This window comes from Sesamum indicum, linkage group LG8, assembly GCF_026168435.1.
Source record: "Sesamum indicum cultivar Baizhima isolate 11 linkage group LG8, ASM2616843v1, whole genome shotgun sequence".
Lineage (NCBI taxonomy): Eukaryota > Viridiplantae > Streptophyta > Magnoliopsida > Lamiales > Pedaliaceae > Sesamum > Sesamum indicum.
In genome coordinates this window covers 10,170,817-10,194,982 of record NC_142664.1, presented here as the reverse complement: position 1 = coordinate 10,194,982, position 24,166 = coordinate 10,170,817, and the positions used below count along the sequence as shown (strand labels likewise).

General features: G+C 35.2%; 1 long non-coding RNA gene across 7 annotated transcripts; it reads left to right on the top strand.

Moving 5' to 3' along the window:
* Positions 1-9,999: 9,999 nt before the first annotated feature.
* On the top strand, positions 10,000-22,914 carry LOC148787191 (uncharacterized). Of its 7 annotated transcripts, XR_016066853.1 has the most exons (15): positions 10,000-10,419; positions 10,865-10,931; positions 11,695-12,343; positions 13,286-13,352; positions 14,116-14,174; positions 14,559-15,261; positions 15,707-15,773; positions 16,537-16,595; positions 16,980-17,682; positions 18,128-18,194; positions 18,958-19,016; positions 19,401-19,604; positions 20,549-20,615; positions 21,379-21,437; positions 22,629-22,914. It is a non-coding gene; the product is annotated as an uncharacterized LOC148787191 (long non-coding RNA). The 7 variants fall into 7 exon arrangements; XR_016066856.1 differs by lacking the exon at positions 22,629-22,914 and having other exon boundaries at positions 14,559-14,762; positions 21,379-21,608; XR_016066855.1 differs by lacking the exon at positions 22,629-22,914 and having other exon boundaries at positions 16,980-17,183; positions 21,379-21,608.
* The last annotated feature ends 1,252 nt before the right edge of the window (positions 22,915-24,166 follow it).

The following is a 24,166-nucleotide window of genomic DNA, read 5'->3' as shown; positions in this document are numbered from 1 at the left end:
TTTCAGTTAAGTAAAACCTCAATTCGAAGTGGTGAGTCAGTCTTTGATTCCACGGCAGAGTCAGTGGTAGCTATGCTTTCTCTTTCTACAACACCCAGGGGAAATGCCTCAAAGGGCTGCTTGTCCTTTTGGCTGTTCATAGCTCGAAGGCTCATGGATGGTGTCAAGGGTGATCTATGATCATCTTGGAGTTGGTTTTGGAATTCCATTTTATTGGTCTCCAGAAACTAGAGAAACTAGCAGCCTTAATGGGAGAGTTTTCGTTCGTTCATATGGGTTGATACTATCTCTTTCGGTAGTTATCGCCGTTGAGGACCTTTCTTGACCCTTACCCTTCATGAAATCTCCTTGGAAGTTAGAAGTCAGAATAGCTGCCTTAAATGCTGCTTACCCGAGAGCTGATTCTCTTTCTTTTTGGCTCCTAGCTCGATAGCTCATCGATGGTTGTTGGGATCCCACGGTTGAAAGTACTGATAAGGTTTGTCGTAGATAAATGGGAGTAGATCATCGAAGCGGATTGGGTGAAGGAAGTCTCTCAGGTCGAATCCACAGAGAAATTTTTCCTCACCTCAGTAGGACTGCCTTTCAGTAGATTCGCCGGCAGTAGGACTCTCTTCGAGAGTGGGAGTATAACAGTAGCTGCAGTTATGGCCCCATACCCATGAGCATTGGCGTGAGCAGCTAAGCTAAGGTCGGAAAGGAAGAATGGATGGGCTTACAGGCTACCTATTTCCACAGCCGATAAGAGATTCTGTCTTCAGCACAGAGCGAGGCTTGGAGTATCTATCTAAGGGCCACAACTCCACCCGTGACAAAAAGAGAAGAAGCATGGTGGTACTGGAGTCAAGGACTGACTCATGATGATCCGCTCCTCAGTCCAAAAGAGGGGCCAAAGAAAGAGACGTTCTCAATGACTTCTACTTGAGGAGTTGCAACTCTAACAGGTGGAGTCTACACAAGGACTTTCAACCCTGAATCTCAACAACTTCACTGGGGTCCTAGATCCACGAAAAGAGAAGGGCAAAAGCAACTGCCTCTTTCCCCTAGCTCTCCTACTTGAGATCTCCACTACCACTACTTGAAAGGACGGGCAATCGTCCGCTCGTCCGCATCCGCTACTTATCGTCCTGATCGATTATACCAATTCTTATTGAGGATCGGGAATGGAATTCTAGTCCTTAGCTCGGTGTATGCACCGCATTCTTCTTTAGTCTTTATTCCAAAAAAAGAATCTTCCTTATTTTCCCAAGCCAAGATTGAGGAACCATACACACTCCCCCTTTTGGATTGCCCAACTAAACTAAATAAAGGTTCGATACTAATTGAAGCTGGTTTCGTTTCTCTCATAGCCTCATGGCTCATGTCAGATTAAGATCTGAAATAGGAATAGTTGTGGATCTATGTGGGTGCACAATAATAGTCGCTGCAAAGGTCATCTTGCATTCTATTTTTACCTGTTGGAAATAAGTATTCATTCTCCAGGATCCGCCTTTGCTCCCGGACGTCCTCAGAGAAAGGGAGCTTGCGAGCCGATTGAACTTGTCTTTCATCGGTAGACACAGTTGGGCAGACATGCGCCATTTCGTGTCTATGGTGACTAAACAAACCCTCATAGAAAAAAGGGTGGAAGCCGCATTAGTGCAAGATGGCTTCCGTCCTGAAAACATCTTAAGCCAACGTTATGAGGGGGATCCTATTCTTTAACGCAAGAGGAATGGCTTTTTCAGAGCTTACCTTAAACTCCTATTTAAAGAAAATCCAAAGGGATGGGACTCGGGCAAGTCTTCCCTATGTCCGCGTATGTTGAGCTATTGAGAGAGTTGTGAGTGTGAGGCGGTGGGCTTTTTGTTCTTTCTCATTATAAAATAAAACACATACACATTTTATACAAGCAAGCACATATTCCAAACACACACACACCGACGCACACACATTGTGGAAACAGAGGTACGGGATTTTAGATTTTAATCTTTAATAATTTATATAATTATATTATTTAATTAGTCCATTTATTAAATGTTGAATATATTAAGCGGTGAACTATTTAATCGGAGTATTTTATAATTGTGGCTATTTAAATTAGTGTCGTATTAAATATCACAATTGCTATAAAAATGATATAGTTAGGCAATTAAATTATTTGATTTGTTAGATTTAATTATCCTTATAGTTAGTTTATACAATTCCATCGGAATGGTTAACCAAATATGTAATTCTATGTATTGTTGCTTAATTAAATTGTATAGCAACGGTAAATTGACAGAAAATTCATAGAAATACTTCGCAAGTTATATTTTAGAAATATTATGTTATTAAAGAGGAAAATGAGGTTTCAATGATAATATAATTTACGAATGTTATTAAAAATGATAGTTATAAATACATAAGGGGTTTGATTAAGTGAATTCTTATGAATTATTTGGTAAATTAAATATATTGATTATACGTGTTATAATTTATTATAGGATGTGACGACAAGGTAGAGGGTTGAGCAGTCCCTCGTGAATCGAAGTATTTTGGGGATTTACGGTAAGTATAGCTAATTGGATTTATATATATCTATATGTGTATTCTGGTATATATTATGTATATTGGTTTCTTGGATGCGAACGTGAATTTGGCTTAATATTATTATGCGTGGCTCTCGTATATTGATTGTTTATATAATTAGTTGTGGATTATTTGTTAGATTACCATCATATTGGTGAAATTATTACTATGTGATATGTAATGGTAATGTAGGGATATGCGGGATATGATTATGTGATAATCATATAATTGATTGTTGATGAAATCTAATTGGGAGTTGTTATTGAGGAAGTAATTATTATAAAGAATAGAATGACGATTGTGAATGAAAATAAAAGATGATGCGTACCTAGTTGGAAACACAGTCAATGGTTTATGAAAATGTGATTGATATTGAGATATGAAAAATATGTGAATTAAGCTAGGTACCATGGCGCGTAGGGTACCGGGGTATTCCGGGGCAGCAGGGAATATCCTGTGCTTGTTAGCTACACACTGGGGTGGTGTTGGGGGTACCATGTTTGTTGTGATGTCCTGTGCTATATTGCTACACAGCTGGAGTAAAAGAGTGTGGGGATATCACACAACGGGTACCCTGTGCTGTATATGATATGATGATGGCCAGCGAAACCATTGACTGATGTATACCAATTAGAGTAAGTGGGGCCCTTAACTAATAAACGATAATGTTGAATATTGTGTCATAGATTGATTTATAATTGTGAGTAGGTATTATTGCTTATATTTGTTGTTGCTATTGATAATGACTGTTAGTCGATGTGACTGCATGTACGTGAAATTGTTGCCTATGTATATATACAAACTGATCAGCTATACTTATTGAGTAGGCAGCTCATTCCTTCCCACGTACTTTCAGGAGATAGGTCACACTGACTAGCCACATTGACTTTGAGCGGTGCCGTCGTCTTTATTAGGTGGGTCAGCTGTGACTTCTGAAGCCAAAGTTTTTTATTGTTAGGTTGTAAATATTCTGGTCTCTTGTTGGGATATGTGTTTAAAAGTTGTGGTATGATTTTTCTTGAGGTTATGTACACGAGAACATGTAGTGAGGGTAAATATTACTTTTGGTGGTATATATTATCTTTTGTGACATATAATATTATATTGATAAATTAGAATTTATTTTACTGATTCAAATAGAATTACTTATAGAATGAGTTTTGATTAAAGAAAGGATGAAATAGAAATGATTAGATGTAGCGAGTAGGGGGCGCTACATTGGGTGGTATCAGAGCAGGTCTACGTTTCTAGGGTAATGATTGTGAGATGTCTTTAATGATTGAATTGTTTAATGTAGGATGGCTTCTCAAGGTAGACGTGCTGACCTAGTAGCTAGTAGAGAAGAGTCAGCGGAGTCCATAGAGGGCTTAGTGGCACCTGCAAGTGCAGGTGGGGTAGAAGTAGGTCGAGAGGGTGCTGGTGTTGATGCTCCTATTTCTCCCAGTGGTGTTCCACTGGTTGGATTACCACCAGAGTATGCACAGATATTTCAAATGGCCTTTCAGGCCCAAGCACAAGCACAAGCGCAGTTGCTTGCACAGGCGCGCGCATCCACTCCAGTGCCAGCACCAATAGTTCCTACCATTGATCGTAACTATGAAAGAATCAGAAAGATGGGGGCTACAGAATTTGAGGGTACACTAGACCTAGAGGTTGCTGAGAGATGGTGGGAAAAAGTCGAAGATGTGATGAACTTAATAAATTGCACTCCAGAGAACCGACTTAAGTATGTTGTTTCTTTGTTCGTGGGTAATGCCTTGATTTGGTGGAGGTCGGTAAAGAGGGGATATGAGCCAAGAGAAATAACTTGGGCTGAGTTTCAGAAAGAATTTGATGATAAATACAGACCCAAGATGTACCGAGACAAGAAGAGGATGGAGTTTCTGAATTTAGTGCAAGGGGATGATCAGACAGTGGCAGAATATGAATTCCGTTTTGCAGCATCAGCCAAGTATGCACCGGAAGCAATAGAGATGCAGGAGGATCGTTGCTACCGTTTTGAACAGGGGCTATGACCGGAGATCAGAAAAGGTCTCGCAATCAGAATTACAAATTTTAAAACTCTTATTGAATCGGCGGTTCGGATGGAAGAAGCAGTAATGAAGGACAAGAAGAAGGGGGAAGAGAAGAGGAAATCAACATATGCAATAGGGGAATCGAGTAGGTTGACCAAGAGGGAAACTGGTCGCTCATTCCCAACGGGAAGTGGGAGTTTTACACGTGGTGGTCCCATTTTTCGAGGAAGTAGTGGACAGAGGTTCGGGGGATCCACGGGCTTTAGCAGAGGTTCATTCGAACGCAGCTCATTTCTTACGCCTTCTACTGGATCAGGAAGGGGATTTGGACCGAGTCATGGTCGAGGACCAATTTTTCCTCCGAGCTGTTCTGCCTGTGGAAGACAACATCAAGGGCCATGTTGGCGACGGGAGGATATGCCGAAGATTTGTTATCGCTGTGGAGGTAGAGGACACATTGCCAGGAATTGTTCCAGTCAGACTATAGGCGGGGTTGAAAGTGTTACTAGCGGGACTTAGAGCCAAAGCAGTGTTGAGAGTAGTGACAGGGGAACTGGGAGAGGTAGAGGCAGAGGTAGAGGCGCGGGTAACAGAGATAGTAGCCACGCTATTAATAGCAGTATGAGGGGGCCTGGAGCACAAGGTACTCAGGGGCAGACCCTGGCAAGGATATATAGCATTACCAGAGAGGAAGCTCCAGCATCGAATGACGTGATATCAGGTACGATATTATTATATGACATTATGGCTTATGTTGTGATTGATCCTGGCTCTACACATTCATATATTTCATCCGAATTTGCATCTAAAATACCGGGATAGAATAGTTCGTTGGGATGTAATTTGATGGTTTATTTGCCTGTGGGAGGGGGTGTGGTAGTGAACAGTGTTAGAAAAGGGAGTTTAGTGAGAATCGGAGATGTAAATTTACCTGTAGACCTTATAGTGCTGGATCTGAAGGAGTTTGATGTGATTTTGGGGATGGATTGGTTAGCGCAACATAAAGCAATAGTTGACTGATAAAAAAAGGAAGTGATGATCGAATGTTCTGGCGAATCAAAAGTAATATTGGTGGGGGATCGTCAGGTAGTACCAGTTTGTGTAATATCAGCCATGGAGGCAAGATGAATGATGTTAGAGGGTTGTGAAGCATATCTAGCCCATGTGGTAGATACCGAAAAGGTTAATCCCACGTTGGAAGAAATCCCGGTAGTGAGAGACTTTCCTGAAGTATTTCCTGATGACTTACCAGGATTGCCACCGCACAGGGAAGTGGATTTTGCCATAGAAACTCTTACAAGAGTCGCCCAAATTTCTATTACGCCGTACAGAATGGCCCTAGTGGAATTACATGAGCTCAAAAAGCAAATCGAAGAATTATTGGGGAAAGGGTTTATTAGGCCGAGTACTTCACCATGGGGAGCACCAGTGTTGTTTGTGAAGAAGAAAGATGGGAGTATGAGGTTATGCGTCGACTACCGTCAATTAAACAGGGTAACAGTGAAGAATAAATATCCATTGCCGAGGATTGATGACCTGTTAGACCAGTTAAAGGGAGCTATAATATTTTCAAAGATCTATTTGAGCTCTGGTTATTGGCAGTTGAGGATAGCAGAGAATTACATACCGAAGACAACTTTCCGTACTCGTTATGGTCATTATGAGTTTTTGGTGATGCCTTTTGGGTTAACAAATGCACCAGCGGCATTCTTGGCATTGATGAACCGTACATTTCAGGAATATCTGGATCACTTCGTTATTGTATTCATAGATGACATTTTGGTATACTCGAAGGATAGAGATGAGCATGAGCGACATTTGCGGATAGTCTTACAGATTTTGAAAGAGAATGAGTTATATGCTAAGTTAAGCAAATGTGAATTTTGGGTAAATCAGGTGGTTTTCCTTGGGCATGTAGTATCTGGTGATGGGGTTAAGCCTGACCCTTCAAAAGTAAAGGCTATTATGGAATGGAGAGTGCCAAAGAATGCCACTGAAGTCCGAAGCTTCTTAGGGTTGGCTGGATATTACAGGAGATTTGTTTAGGGTTTCTCTATAATTGCCGATCCTCTAACCAAGTTGCTCAGAAAGGGGGTAGAATTTCAGTGGACGGAACAGTATCAACAAAGTTTTGATGAGTTGAAGAAGAGACTGACCTCCAATCCGATTTTGGTGTTGCCATCTGGTAGCGGTGGATATATAGTGTATACAGATGCTTCTAAACAGGGTTTGGGATGTGTGTTGATGCAAAACGGAAAGGTAATTGCTTATGCATCCCGTCAATTGAAGAACCATGAATTAAATTATCCTACACATGACTTAGAGTTAGCCGCGATTGTGCATGCACTGAAGATCTGGAGACATTACTTGTACGGAGAAAAATTTCAGATCCTTACTGACCATAAAAGTTTGAAATATATCTTGACACAAAAGGAATTGAATTTGAGACAGAGAAGGTGGATAGAATTGCTGAAAGATTATGATTGCACTATTGACTTCCATCCAGGGAAAGCGAACGTGGTAACAGATGCCTTGAGTAGAAAGAGTTCAAGTACATTAGCCAATCTGGGGAGTCACAATCAGACATTGCTACTGGAGATGAGGTCTATGAATACGAAACTAGAGGTTGATCAGGTAGCGGGTTTATTGGCAGCCTTGCAAATTAAGCCAGACTTTGTGGATTAGATCAAAGAAGCACAGACTCGAGATGCTTTCTTATTACGAATGTTGGAAAGAATAAAACTTGGTAAGAAAACAAATTTTTTAATAAGAGCCGATGGAGTAATAGTGAATGGGGGACGAGTTTGTGTGCCTGATACAGACGGGTTACGCGAAGCAATTTTGCAGGAAGCTCACAATTCACCATATGCGATGCACCCTAGTACTACAAAAATGTATCGCAATTTAAGACCCTATTACTGGTGGCAGACAATGAAGAAGGATGTGGCTGAATTTGTGGCTAAATGTATGACATGTCAGCAAGTGAAGGCAGAACATCAGGCACCAGCAGGTAAACTGCGACCTCTATCAATACCAGAATGGAAGTAGGAGAAGATCTCTATGGATTTTGTCGTGGGGTTGCCACGTACGTTCAGGAAGCACGACGCTATTTGGGTAATTGTGGATAGATTGACAAAATCTGTTCATTTCTTGCCGGTACGAATAACTGATTCACTGGATAAGTTAGCTGGGTTATACATTTCTGAGCTACTGAGATTACATGGAGTGTCTGTATCGATTGTGTCAGATAGAGATCCCCGATTTACGTCACGCTTTTGGGAAAGTTTACAAAGGGCATTGGGCACAAAGTTACATTTCAGTACCGCATTTCATCCTCAAACAGATGGCCAGTCAAAAAGAACGATACAAACCCTAAAAGATATGATGAGAACTTGTACAATGGAGTTTAAGGGCAACTGGGATGATCATCTACCTCTAATGGAGTTTGCATATAATAACAGTTTCCACTCTAGTATCGGTATGGCTCCTTATGAAGCTTTATATGGAAGAAGGTGTCGTAGTCCGATTTGTTGGGATATAGAAGGATTAAGACAACTAGAAGGTTCGAAATTGGTGCAGGAAACAGTGGAAAAGGTACAGGTAGTTAAGAAATGTTTGAAAGCAGCACAAGATCGACAAAAAAGTTATATTGATCAACACCGAAGGGAGATGGAGGATGAAGTAGGTGATAAGGTTTTCCTGAAGATATCTCCTTGGAGGGGAATTCTGAGGTTTGGCAAGCAAGGGAAGCTGAGGTATCGGTATGGCTCCGTATGAAGCTTTATATGGAAGAAGGTGTCGCAGGCCGATTTGTTGGGATATAGAAGGATTAAGACTACTAGAAGGTTCGAAATTGGTGCAGGAAACAGTGGAAAAGGTACAGGTAGTTAAGAAATGTTTGAAAGCAGCACAAGATCGACAAAAAAGTTATGTTGATCAACACCGAAGGGAGATGGAGGATGAAGTAGGTGATAAGGTTTTTCTGAAGATATCACCTTGGAGGGGAATTCTGAGGTTTGGCAAGCAAGGGAAGCTGAGTCCGAGATATATTGGACCGTATGAAATTATTGAGAGAATCGGACCATTGGCATATAGACTGGCGTTACCAACAGAGTTGTAACAAATACATGATGTTTTTCATGTTTCGATGCTACGACGATATCGGTCTGATCCTAGTCACATTATTCATGAGCCAGAGATAGAGATTTCTGAGAAGTTAACATATGTGGAGGAGCCTGCAGAGATCTTGGATAGAAATGTAAGGAAATTAAGAAATAAAGATATACCGATGGTAAAAGTGAGATGGAGTCATCATTCCCCAAGGGAGGCGACTTGGGAGGTTGAGGAGCATATGAAAGAGAAATATCCCTATTTATTCCATTGAGCGGGTAAGTTACTTAAATTTCGGGGACGAAATTTTTATTAGGAGGGGAGAATTGTGACGTCCGTAGAATTTTTTATGTAATTGGGAGAATAATTGGTAATTATTAGAAATTTAGATGTAATTAGTAAATAAAATTATAGATTGAATTTGGGATATAATAAAACTTGAACGGATTAAATTGGAGTTCGTTATAATATTTGGGGGCAAATTATAGTAATTAAGAAATTTAAAAGGATGTAATGGGTATTTTGAGAAAAGTTTAATTAAATAAATAAAATAATAATAATATTATTATGTATATAATAATAATATATATATATATATAAAGTGAAGAGAGAGAGAGAGAGTTGTGAGTGTGAGGCGGTGGGCTTTTTGTTCTTTCTCATTATAAAATAAAACACATACACATTTTATACAACCAAGCACATATTCCAAACACACACACACCCACGTACACACATTGTGGAAACAGAGGTACGGGATTTTAGATTTTAATGTTTAATAATTTATATAATTATATTATTTAATTAGTCTATTTATTAAATGTTGATTATATTAAGCGGTGAACTATTTAATCGGAGTATTTTATAATTTTGGCTATTTAAATTAGTGTCGTATTAAATATCACAATTGCTATAAAAATGATATAGTTGGGCAATTAAATTATTTGATTTGTTAGATTCAATTATCCTTATAGTTAGTTTATACAATTCCATCGGAATGGTTAACCAAATATGTAATTCTATGTATTGTTGCTTAATTAAATTGTATAGCAACGGTAAATTGACAGGAAATTCATAGAAATACTTCGCAAGTTATATTTTAGAAATATTATGTTATTAAAGAGGAAAATGAGGTTTCAATGATAATATAATTTACGAATGTTATTAAAAATGATAGTTATAAATACATAAGGGGTTTGATTAAGTGAATTCTTATGAATTATTTGGTAAATTAAATATATTGATTATACGTATTATAATTTATTATAGGATGTGACGACAAGGTAGAGGGTTGAGCTGTAACAGCCCAAAAATTATAATATATAATTGGGGGATTAATTGGTAAATTATTATGAAACTTAGTTAATTAGTAAATGAATTGTGCTCCATAATTGGAATATAATAACACTTGAATGAATTAAATTGGAGTTCGTTATAATATTTTGGGGCAATTTATATTAATTAAGAAAATTAGGAAGGACGTAAATGATATTTTGAGAAAAGTTTAATCAAATAAATAAAATGATAATAATATTAGATATATATATATAATATATACTATTTAATAATATTATATATATATGAAAGAAAGAAAGAAAAAAGAAAAAGAAAAGACAAAAGGGTTTGGGGGTGGGCCCTCACCCACCGCCCCATCCCCACATAAATATATATATGTATATGTAAGTTGAATAATCTGCAAGTTATCAAATTGCAATTTTCATTTCCGTTTCGGCAATTCGCGGCGGAGGTAAGGTTTTTATTTTAATTTTTATTAATTTATATAATAATATTATTTGATTAGTCCATTTATTAAATGTTGTTTATATTGAGCGATGTACCATTTAATCGGAATATTTTACGAGTTTGACTATTTAAAATAGTGTCTAATTAAATACCAAATTGGATATAAAAATGATATCGTTGGTCGATGAGATTATTAAATTTATTAGATTTGAATATTGCTATAGCCAATTTATATAATTCCATCGGAATTGTTAACTAAATATGCAATTCTACGTATTGATATTTAATAAATGGTATGTTAATAAAGAGGAAAAACGAAGATTTGTACGTCGATAGAAGTGGAATATTAAAGAGTTATAAGAAATTATACGAATAATATTTAGTATTATATTTAACAGAAATTACGATGTTCTCGATATATTAATTGTGTATGATATAACTCATTATAGGATACGGGGGTGAGGTGAAAGGACTGACAATTAGCGATTGAGTAGAAAGAAACGTTGTGAGGTTGAGGTAAGTAAATAATTAGTATTATCTATATATGTTCTTTTTATTTGTGGTATTACTATTATATGACTTTGTGGTTCATGCTGATATTGTTTTATCTGAAAATATATGCGTGGTGAATGATTTGATTTGATTGACGATACTGTGTACGTGGAATGCGAAGATACGTTGAAATATCATGTTTGTTGTATGTTGTGTTGTGGGTGTCTGAGAATGAGAATGTAATGATATATTGTTTTACGTTACTAGTTGCTTACAAGAATGGTGATATGTGGAAATGAGGGAGTTGTGGAAATTGAATATAATTGTGGCGTGAATACCCCTTGACGTGTTGAAAATGCTATGTGCGAAAAGAAAGTGCTATGTGCGAAAAGAAAATGCTATGTGCGCAATGAAAAGAGCTTTGATGCGATGCTATGTGCGAAAAGAAAATGCTATGTGCGAAATGAAACAGCTATGTGCGAGATTGATGAGCCGGCTGTCAAGGGGGTTCACTTGAATTTATATAACGGTGAGATTGAGTTGGTGGGAAAAACACAATATCACCTTCTGGTAAGCAAACTAGGAAAAATGGAGTTTGGTTGGTTGTCTTATTATGAGATAGTCATGTGGTGTAATAATGTTGATTATGTTGGAATTAAATTGACTGTATTCCATTCGTGTTGTTTCTTTATCTTGTTTGGGCTATGGTTGACATGCATATATAGATAGGACTGGTTATTTGCTTACTGAGTGGCAGGCTCATTCCCCTGCTGATATTTTCTTTCAGGAATAGACTTTGAGGTGTCTGACAGTTGAAGAATAGGTCCACACGCTATACTCAGGCAGGTCGGGCCAGTATGCAGTTTTCTCCTCTTAGTCAGTTAGAGTACAACTCACATTTTGTTTGTACAGAGAGAACATAATTGTATGGATTACTTGTGGTGAATTACCTTGTGGTGTTTGATATGTATATATATATATATATATAATATTGTAGGTTGATAATACTTGCTATGACATGTTGGAATTACGTATGCAAATTTATATATATGAACATAGGGATTACTATAAGTATGATGTTTAGGGAAGATATAGCTCTTGTAGCAAAGGGGGTGCTACATTAGGTGGTATCAGAGCAGGGATTAGATTTCCTTGGGACAGTAGTTGAAATGTAATATTATACGTAAGGTGTATATACTAGCAATCTACTCACATGTGTGCATTTCATATAGGATGGAAGCGTCAAGGGAAAACGCTGCTGGCCCTACTGAGTCTTTAGAGTCTGTGAAGGGTCATGATTCAGGATCAGAACATCTGGGGTTAGAATCCTAAAATAGAAATGCCTCACAACAAGAAATGAACCCCTTTATGCAACAGTTTGTTGAAATGATGCAGAGGACATGAGAGAAAAATACCCATATTTATTGTCTGAGACGGTAAGTTAGTTAAATTTCGAGGACGAAATTTTTATTAGGATGGGAAAATTGTAACAGCCCAAAAATTATAATATATAATTGGGGGATTAATTGGTAAATTATTATGAAACTTAGTTAATTAGTAAATGAATTGTGCTCCATAATTGGAATATAATAACACTTGAATGAATTAAATTGGAGTTCGTTATAATATTTTGGGGCAATTTATATTAATTAAGAAAATTAGGAAGGACGTAAATGATATTTTGAGAAAAGTTTAATCAAATAAATAAAATGATAATAATATTAGATATATATATAATATATACTATTTAATAATATTATATATATATGAAAGAAAGAAAGAAAAAAGAAAAAGAAAAGACAAAAGGGTTTGGGGGTGGGCCCTCACCCACCGCCCCATCCCCACATAAATATATATATGTATATGTAAGTTGAATAATCTGCAAGTTATCAAATTGCAATTTTCATTTCCGTTTCGGCAATTCGCGGCGGAGGTAAGGTTTTTATTTTAATTTTTATTAATTTATATAATAATATTATTTGATTAGTCCATTTATTAAATGTTGTTTATATTGAGCGATGTACCATTTAATCGGAATATTTTACGAGTTTGACTATTTAAAATAGTGTCTAATTAAATACCAAATTGGATATAAAAATGATATCGTTGGTCGATGAGATTATTAAATTTATTAGATTTGAATATTGCTATAGCCAATTTATATAATTCCATCGGAATTGTTAACTAAATATGCAATTCTACGTATTGATATTTAATAAATGGTATGTTAATAAAGAGGAAAAACGAAGATTTGTACGTCGATAGAAGTGGAATATTAAAGAGTTATAAGAAATTATACGAATAATATTTAGTATTATATTTAACAGAAATTACGATGTTCTCGATATATTAATTGTGTATGATATAACTCATTATAGGATACGGGGGTGAGGTGAAAGGACTGACAATTAGCGATTGAGTAGAAAGAAACGTTGTGAGGTTGAGGTAAGTAAATAATTAGTATTATCTATATATGTTCTTTTTATTTGTGGTATTACTATTATATGACTTTGTGGTTCATGCTGATATTGTTTTATCTGAAAATATATGCGTGGTGAATGATTTGATTTGATTGACGATACTGTGTACGTGGAATGCGAAGATACGTTGAAATATCATGTTTGTTGTATGTTGTGTTGTGGGTGTCTGAGAATGAGAATGTAATGATATATTGTTTTACGTTACTAGTTGCTTACAAGAATGGTGATATGTGGAAATGAGGGAGTTGTGGAAATTGAATATAATTGTGGCGTGAATACCCCTTGACGTGTTGAAAATGCTATGTGCGAAAAGAAAGTGCTATGTGCGAAAAGAAAATGCTATGTGCGCAATGAAAAGAGCTTTGATGCGATGCTATGTGCGAAAAGAAAATGCTATGTGCGAAATGAAACAGCTATGTGCGAGATTGATGAGCCGGCTGTCAAGGGGGTTCACTTGAATTTATATAACGGTGAGATTGAGTTGGTGGGAAAAACACAATATCACCTTCTGGTAAGCAAACTAGGAAAAATGGAGTTTGGTTGGTTGTCTTATTATGAGATAGTCATGTGGTGTAATAATGTTGATTATGTTGGAATTAAATTGACTGTATTCCATTCGTGTTGTTTCTTTATCTTGTTTGGGCTATGGTTGACATGCATATATAGATAGGACTGGTTATTTGCTTACTGAGTGGCAGGCTCATTCCCCTGCTGATATTTTCTTTCAGGAATAGACTTTGAGGTGTCTGACAGTTGAAGAATAGGTCCACACGCTATACTCAGGCAGGTCGGGCCAGTATGCAGTTTTCTCCTCTTAGTCAGTTAGAGTACAACTCACATTTTGTTTGTACAGAGAGAACATAATTGTATGGATTACTTGTGGTGAATTACCTTGTGGTGTTTGATATGTATATATATATATATATAATATTGTAGGTTGATAATACTTGCTATGACATGTTGGAATTACGTATGCAAATTTATATATATGAACATAGGGATTACTATAAGTATGATGTTTAGGGAAGATATAGCTCTTGTAGCAAAGGGGGTGCTACATTAGGTGGTATCAGAGCAGGGATTAGATTTCCTTGGGACAGTAGTTGAAATGTAATATTATACGTAAGGTGTATATACTAGCAATCTACTCACATGTGTGCATTTCATATAGGATGGAAGCGTCAAGGGAAAACGCTGCTGGCCCTACTGAGTCATTAGAGTCTGTGAAGGGTCATGATTCAGGATCAGAACATCTGGGGTTAGAATCCTAAAATAGAAATGCCTCACAACAAGAAATGAACCCCTTTATGCAACAGTTTGTTGAAATGATGCAGAGGACATGAGAGAAAAATACCCATATTTATTGTCTGAGACGGTAAGTTAGTTAAATTTCGAGGACGAAATTTTTATTAGGATGGGAGAATTGTAACAGCCCAAAAATTATAATATATAATTGGGGGATTAATTGGTAAATTATTATGAAACTTAGTTAATTAGTAAATGAATTGTGCTCCATAATTGGAATATAATAACACTTGAATGAATTAAATTGGAGTTCGTTATAATATTTTGGGGCAATTTATATTAATTAAGAAAATTAGGAAGGACGTAAATGATATTTTGAGAAAAGTTTAATCAAATAAATAAAATGATAATAATATTAGATATATATATATAATATATACTATTTAATAATATTATATATATATGAAAGAAAGAAAGAAAAAAGAAAAAGAAAAGACAAAAGGGTTTGGGGGTGGGCCCTCACCCACCGCCCCATCCCCACATAAATATATATATGTATATGTAAGTTGAATAATCTGCAAGTTATCAAATTGCAATTTTCATTTCCGTTTCGGCAATTCGCGGCGGAGGTAAGGTTTTTATTTTAATTTTTATTAATTTATATAATAATATTATTTGATTAGTCCATTTATTAAATGTTGTTTATATTGAGCGATGTACCATTTAATCGGAATATTTTACGAGTTTGACTATTTAAAATAGTGTCTAATTAAATACCAAATTGGATATAAAAATGATATCGTTGGTCGATGAGATTATTAAATTTATTAGATTTGAATATTGCTATAGCCAATTTATATAATTCCATCGGAATTGTTAACTAAATATGCAATTCTACGTATTGATATTTAATAAATGGTATGTTAATAAAGAGGAAAAACGAAGATTTGTACGTCGATAGAAGTGGAATATTAAAGAGTTATAAGAAATTATACGAATAATATTTAGTATTATATTTAACAGAAATTACGATGTTCTCGATATATTAATTGTGTATGATATAACTCATTATAGGATACGGGGGTGAGGTGAAAGGACTGACAATTAGCGATTGAGTAGAAAGAAACGTTGTGAGGTTGAGGTAAGTAAATAATTAGTATTATCTATATATGTTCTTTTTATTTGTGGTATTACTATTATATGACTTTGTGGTTCATGCTGATATTGTTTTATCTGAAAATATATGCGTGGTGAATGATTTGATTTGATTGACGATACTGTGTACGTGGAATGCGAAGATACGTTGAAATATCATGTTTGTTGTATGTTGTGTTGTGGGTGTCTGAGAATGAGAATGTAATGATATATTGTTTTACGTTACTAGTTGCTTACAAGAATGGTGATATGTGGAAATGAGGGAGTTGTGGAAATTGAATATAATTGTGGCGTGAATACCCCTTGACGTGTTGAAAATGCTATGTGCGAAAAGAAAGTGCTATGTGCGAAAAGAAAATGCTATGTGCGCAATGAAAAGAGCTTTGATGCGATGCTATGTGCGAAAAGAAAATGCTATGTGCGAAATGAAACAGCTATGTGCGAGATTGATGAGCCGGCTGTCAAGGGGGTTCACTTGAATTTATATAACGGTGAGATTGAGTTGGTGGGAAAAACACAATATCACCTTCTGGTAAGCAAACTAGGAAAAATGGAGTTTGGTTGGTTGTCTTATTATGAGATAGTCATGTGGTGTAATAATGTTGATTATGTTGGAATTAAATTGACTGTATTCCATTCGTGTTGTTTCTTTATCTTGTTTGGGCTATGGTTGACATGCATATATAGATAGGACTGGTTATTTGCTTACTGAGTGGCAGGCTCATTCCCCTGCTGATATTTTCTTTCAGGAATAGACTTTGAGGTGTCTGACAGTTGAAGAATAGGTCCACACGCTATACTCAGGCAGGTCGGGCCAGTATGCAGTTTTCTCCTCTTAGTCAGTTAGAGTACAACTCACATTTTGTTTGTACAGAGAGAACATAATTGTATGGATTACTTGTGGTGAATTACCTTGTGGTGTTTGATATGTATATATATATATATATAATATTGTAGGTTGATAATACTTGCTATGACATGTTGGAATTACGTATGCAAATTTATATATATGAACATAGGGATTACTATAAGTATGATGTTTAGGGAAGATATAGCTCTTGTAGCAAAGGGGGTGCTACATTAGGTGGTATCAGAGCAGGGATTAGATTTCCTTGGGACAGTAGTTGAAATGTAATATTATACGTAAGGTGTATATACTAGCAATCTACTCACATGTGTGCATTTCATATAGGATGGAAGCGTCAAGGGAAAACGCTGCTGGCCCTACTGAGTCATTAGAGTCTGTGAAGGGTCATGATTCAGGATCAGAACATCTGGGGTTAGAATCCTAAAATAGAAATGCCTCACAACAAGAAATGAACCCCTTTATGCAACAGTTTGTTGAAATGATGCAGAGGACATGAGAGAAAAATACCCATATTTATTGTCTGAGACGGTAAGTTAGTTAAATTTCGAGGACGAAATTTTTATTAGGATGGGAGAATTGTAACAGCCCAAAAATTATAATATATAATTGGGGGATTAATTGGTAAATTATTATGAAACTTAGTTAATTAGTAAATGAATTGTGCTCCATAATTGGAATATAATAACACTTGAATGAATTAAATTGGAGTTCGTTATAATATTTTGGGGCAATTTATATTAATTAAGAAAATTAGGAAGGACGTAAATGATATTTTGAGAAAAGTTTAATCAAATAAATAAAATGATAATAATATTAGATATATATATATAATATATACTATTTAATAATATTATATATATATGAAAGAAAGAAAGAAAAAAGAAAAAGAAAAGACAAAAGGGTTTGGGGGTGGGCCCTCACCCACCGCCCCATCCCCACATAAATATATATATGTATATGTAAGTTGAATAATCTGCAAGTTATCAAATTGCAATTTTCATTTCCGTTTCGGCAATTCGCGGCGGAGGTAAGGTTTTTATTTTAATTTTTATTAATTTATATAATAATATTATTTGATTAGTCCATTTATTAAATGTTGTTTATATTGAGCGATGTACCATTTAATCGGAATATTTTACGAGTTTGACTATTTAAAATAGTGTCTAATTAAATACCAAATTGGATATAAAAATGATATCGTTGGTCGATGAGATTATTAAATTTATTAGATTTGAATATTGCTATAGCCAATTTATATAATTCCATCGGAATTGTTAACTAAATATGCAATTCTACGTATTGATATTTAATAAATGGTATGTTAATAAAGAGGAAAAACGAAGATTTGTACGTCGATAGAAGTGGAATATTAAAGAGTTATAAGAAATTATACGAATAATATTTAGTATTATATTTAACAGAAATTACGATGTTCTCGATATATTAATTGTGTATGATATAACTCATTATAGGATACGGGGGTGAGGTGAAAGGACTGACAATTAGCGATTGAGTAGAAAGAAACGTTGTGAGGTTGAGGTAAGTAAATAATTAGTATTATCTATATATGTTCTTTTTATTTGTGGTATTACTATTATATGACTTTGTGGTTCATGCTGATATTGTTTTATCTGAAAATATATGCGTGGTGAATGATTTGATTTGATTGACGATACTGTGTACGTGGAATGCGAAGATACGTTGAAATATCATGTTTGTTGTATGTTGTGTTGTGGGTGTCTGAGAATGAGAATGTAATGATATATTGTTTTACGTTACTAGTTGCTTACAAGAATGGTGATATGTGGAAATGAGGGAGTTGTGGAAATTGAATATAATTGTGGCGTGAATACCCCTTGACGTGTTGAAAATGCTATGTGCGAAAAGAAAGTGCTATGTGCGAAAAGAAAATGCTATGTGCGCAATGAAAAGAGCTTTGATGCGATGCTATGTGCGAAAAGAAAATGCTATGTGCGAAATGAAACAGCTATGTGCGAGATTGATGAGCCGGCTGTCAAGGGGGTTCACTTGAATTTATATAACGGTGAGATTGAGTTGGTGGGAAAAACACAATATCACCTTCTGGTAAGCAAACTAGGAAAAATGGAGTTTGGTTGGTTGTCTTATTATGAGATAGTCATGTGGTGTAATAATGTTGATTATGTTGGAATTAAATTGACTGTATTCCATTCGTGTTGTTTCTTTATCTTGTTTGGGCTATGGTTGACATGCATATATAGATAGGACTGGTTATTTGCTTACTGAGTGGCAGGCTCATTCCCCTGCTGATATTTTCTTTCAGGAATAGACTTTGAGGTGTCTGACAGTTGAAGAATAGGTCCACACGCTATACTCAGGCAGGTCGGGCCAGTATGCAGTTTTCTCCTCTTAGTCAGTTAGAGTACAACTCACATTTTGTTTGTACAGAGAGAACATAATTGTATGGATTACTTGTGGTGAATTACCTTGTGGTGTTTGATATGTATATATATATATATATAATATTGTAGGTTGATAATACTTGCTATGACATGTTGGAATTACGTATGCAAATTTATATATATGAACATAGGGATTACTATAAGTATGATGTTTAGGGAAGATATAGCTCTTGTAGCAAAGGGGGTGCTACATTAGGTGGTATCAGAGCAGGGATTAGATTTCCTTGGGACAGTAGTTGAAATGTAATATTATACGTAAGGTGTATATACTAGCAATCTACTCACATGTGTGCATTTCATATAGGATGGAAGCGTCAAGGGAAAACGCTGCTGGCCCTACTGAGTCATTAGAGTCTGTGAAGGGTCATGATTCAGGATCAGAACATCTGGGGTTAGAATCCTAAAATAGAAATGCCTCACAACAAGAAATGAACCCCTTTATGCAACAGTTTGTTGAAATGATGCAGAGGACATGAGAGAAAAATACCCATATTTATTGTCTGAGACGGTAAGTTAGTTAAATTTCGAGGACGAAATTTTTATTAGGATGGGAGAATTGTAACAGCCCAAAAATTATAATATATAATTGGGGGATTAATTGGTAAATTATTATGAAACTTAGTTAATTAGTAAATGAATTGTGCTCCATAATTGGAATATAATAACACTTGAATGAATTAAATTGGAGTTCGTTATAATATTTTGGGGCAATTTATATTAATTAAGAAAATTAGGAAGGACGTAAATGATATTTTGAGAAAAGTTTAATCAAATAAATAAAATGATAATAATATTAGATATATATATATAATATATACTATTTAATAATATTATATATATATGAAAGAAAGAAAGAAAAAAGAAAAAGAAAAGACAAAAGGGTTTGGGGGTGGGCCCTCACCCACCGCCCCATCCCCACATAAATATATATATGTATATGTAAGTTGAATAATCTGCAAGTTATCAAATTGCAATTTTCATTTCCGTTTCGGCAATTCGCGGCGGAGGTAAGGTTTTTATTTTAATTTTTATTAATTTATATAATAATATTATTTGATTAGTCCATTTATTAAATGTTGTTTATATTGAGCGATGTACCATTTAATCGGAATATTTTACGAGTTTGACTATTTAAAATAGTGTCTAATTAAATACCAAATTGGATATAAAAATGATATCGTTGGTCGATGAGATTATTAAATTTATTAGATTTGAATATTGCTATAGCCAATTTATATAATTCCATCGGAATTGTTAACTAAATATGCAATTCTACGTATTGATATTTAATAAATGGTATGTTAATAAAGAGGAAAAACGAAGATTTGTACGTCGATAGAAGTGGAATATTAAAGAGTTATAAGAAATTATACGAATAATATTTAGTATTATATTTAACAGAAATTACGATGTTCTCGATATATTAATTGTGTATGATATAACTCATTATAGGATACGGGGGTGAGGTGAAAGGACTGACAATTAGCGATTGAGTAGAAAGAAACGTTGTGAGGTTGAGGTAAGTAAATAATTAGTATTATCTATATATGTTCTTTTTATTTGTGGTATTACTATTATATGACTTTGTGGTTCATGCTGATATTGTTTTATCTGAAAATATATGCGTGGTGAATGATTTGATTTGATTGACGATACTGTGTACGTGGAATGCGAAGATACGTTGAAATATCATGTTTGTTGTATGTTGTGTTGTGGGTGTCTGAGAATGAGAATGTAATGATATATTGTTTTACGTTACTAGTTGCTTACAAGAATGGTGATATGTGGAAATGAGGGAGTTGTGGAAATTGAATATAATTGTGGCGTGAATACCCCTTGACGTGTTGAAAATGCTATGTGCGAAAAGAAAGTGCTATGTGCGAAAAGAAAATGCTATGTGCGCAATGAAAAGAGCTTTGATGCGATGCTATGTGCGAAAAGAAAATGCTATGTGCGAAATGAAACAGCTATGTGCGAGATTGATGAGCCGGCTGTCAAGGGGGTTCACTTGAATTTATATAACGGTGAGATTGAGTTGGTGGGAAAAACACAATATCACCTTCTGGTAAGCAAACTAGGAAAAATGGAGTTTGGTTGGTTGTCTTATTATGAGATAGTCATGTGGTGTAATAATGTTGATTATGTTGGAATTAAATTGACTGTATTCCATTCGTGTTGTTTCTTTATCTTGTTTGGGCTATGGTTGACATGCATATATAGATAGGACTGGTTATTTGCTTACTGAGTGGCAGGCTCATTCCCCTGCTGATATTTTCTTTCAGGAATAGACTTTGAGGTGTCTGACAGTTGAAGAATAGGTCCACACGCTATACTCAGGCAGGTCGGGCCAGTATGCAGTTTTCTCCTCTTAGTCAGTTAGAGTACAACTCACATTTTGTTTGTACAGAGAGAACATAATTGTATGGATTACTTGTGGTGAATTACCTTGTGGTGTTTGATATGTATATATATATATATATATAATATTGTAGGTTGATAATACTTGCTATGACATGTTGGAATTACGTATGCAAATTTATATATATGAACATAGGGATTACTATAAGTATGATGTTTAGGGAAGATATAGCTCTTGTAGCAAAGGGGGTGCTACATGAGCAGTCCCTCGTGAATCGAAGTATTTTGGGGATTTACGGTAAGTATAGCTAATTGAATTTATATATATCTATATGTGTATTCTGGTATATATTATGTATATTGGTTTCTTGGATGCGAACGTGAATTTGGCTTAATATTATTATGCGTGGCTCTCGTATATTGATTGTTTATATAATTAGTTGTGGATTATTTGTTAGATTACCATCATATTGGTGAAATTATTACTATGTGATATGTAATGGTAATGTAGGGATATGCGGGATATGATTATGTGATAATCATATAATTGATTGTTGATGAAATCTAATTGGTAGTTGTTATTGAGGAAGTGATTATTATAAAGAATAGAATGACGATTGTGAATGGAAATAAAAGATGATGCTTACCTAGTTGGAAACACAGTCAATGGTTTATGAAAATGTATTGATATTGAGATATGAAAAATATGTGAATTAAGCTAGGTACCATGGCGCGTAGGGTACCGGGATATTCCGGGGCAGCAGGGAATATCCTGTGCTTGTTAGTTACACACTGGGGTGGTGTGGGGGTACCATGTTTGTTGTGATGTCCTGTGCTATATTGCTACACAGCTGGAGTAAAATAGTGTGGGGATATCACACAACGGGTATCCTGTGCTGTATAGGATGTGATGATGGCCGGCGAATCCATTGACTGATGTATACCAATTAGAGTAAGTTGGGCCCTTAACTAATAAACGATAATGTTGAATATTGTGTCATAGATTGATTTATAATTGTGAGTAGGTATTACTGCTTATATTTGTTGTTGCTATTGATAATGACTGTTAGTCGATGTGACTGCATGTACGTGAAATTGTTGCCTATGTATATATATAAACTGATCAGCTATACTTATTGAGTAGGCAATTCATTCCTTGCCACGTACTTTTCAGGAGATAGGTCACACTGACTAGCCACATTGACTTTGAGCGGTGCCGTCGTCTTTATTAGGTGGGTCAGCCGTGACTTCTGAAGCCAAAGTTTTTGATTGTTAGGTTGTAAATATTCTGGTCTCTTGTTGGGATTTGTGTTTGAAAGTTGTGGTATGATTTTTCTTGAGGTTATGTACACGAGAACATGTAGTGAGGGTAAATATTACTTTTGGTGGTATATATTATCTTTTGTGACATATAATATTATATTGATAAATTAGAATTTATTTTACTGATTCAAATAGAATTACTTATAGAATGAGGTTTGATTAAAGAAAGGATGAAATAGAAATGATTAGATGTAGCGAGTAGGGGGCGCTACAGTATATTTTAAAACTTTGATAGGAAAGAAAATTAATTTAAAAAAAATTGGAGAAACGAAAAGAAAAATAATTAAATATGTACCTGGGGCTCCATTAAACTTGCCCGCAGCGCACAAGAGATGGGATCCGACGATAGCACACCGAAATCTTCACAAGATGAACTTGAATTTGGGTCGAATGAAATAATCCGGCCAAAATCTTTAGTGTATGTTCTTGAAGAATTATGTTGGCAAATTATACACGATGATGAATTAACAAATCGATTCAGAAAAAGGAATTAAAGAAGGAAAAAAAAAAGAATCAAATGCCTGAGAAAAGGACTAATGGACTTTCCTACATAGAAATCATCTTAGATTTCTGGATTTTTCTGCCATTTCTTGTATACCGAAGGAATCAAATGTAACGTTCCTACAGCTCTTGAGCGTAGTACTTTATGGACTTGAACAGTGATTTGCAGTGAGTGTGTTGAGGGAGAAAAGGCGTGAGCAAATGTGAAGTGTGAGTGGTTGAGCGAGAGAGTGCGAGTAAATGTTGTATGTGTTTGTGTGAGTGTTTCAAATAACAAAGCTCGATTGAGGGTGGCAGAAGCCTTGGAATTGACGTTCTGTCTTTTTTTCGTAATATCTTCCTACTAATTTCTTCTTTTTAGGTTTGTCTTTATTTAATATTATTGTAATAATTAGACAAGAATCATTTTTGGAACGAAAATATATATTCATGGTATCTATGAATGCAATACAATAAATTATATTTTACATCAGATTCCTCCAGAAATGGCCAAAAAAAGGAGAGACAACATCTACGAAAATTAATTAGAGAGTTCATCAATCTGTACATATTGTTGTATTGTAATCAACCATTTATCTTTACAAAATTCTTTATATACAACTCAAGTTTTTAGTAAGATTGAAAAACCTAAAGTAGTGATGAAGTTAAAATCGATACTCAAAAATGAAAAATTAATCATGTATACCTTTCTTTATATACAACTCAAGTTTTTAGTGAGATTGAAATTCGATAATATTTTTATCTAAGGATCTTTTGAAATTCAGCTTGAAAGGATGAAAATTTTGAAAGAAATATATGTGGTAGGTGTGTCTGAATCTGAAAATATAATTAGTGGTTTGGTATATAAAAGATAGGTATAAATTAATGTCACTTACCTAATTTATAATT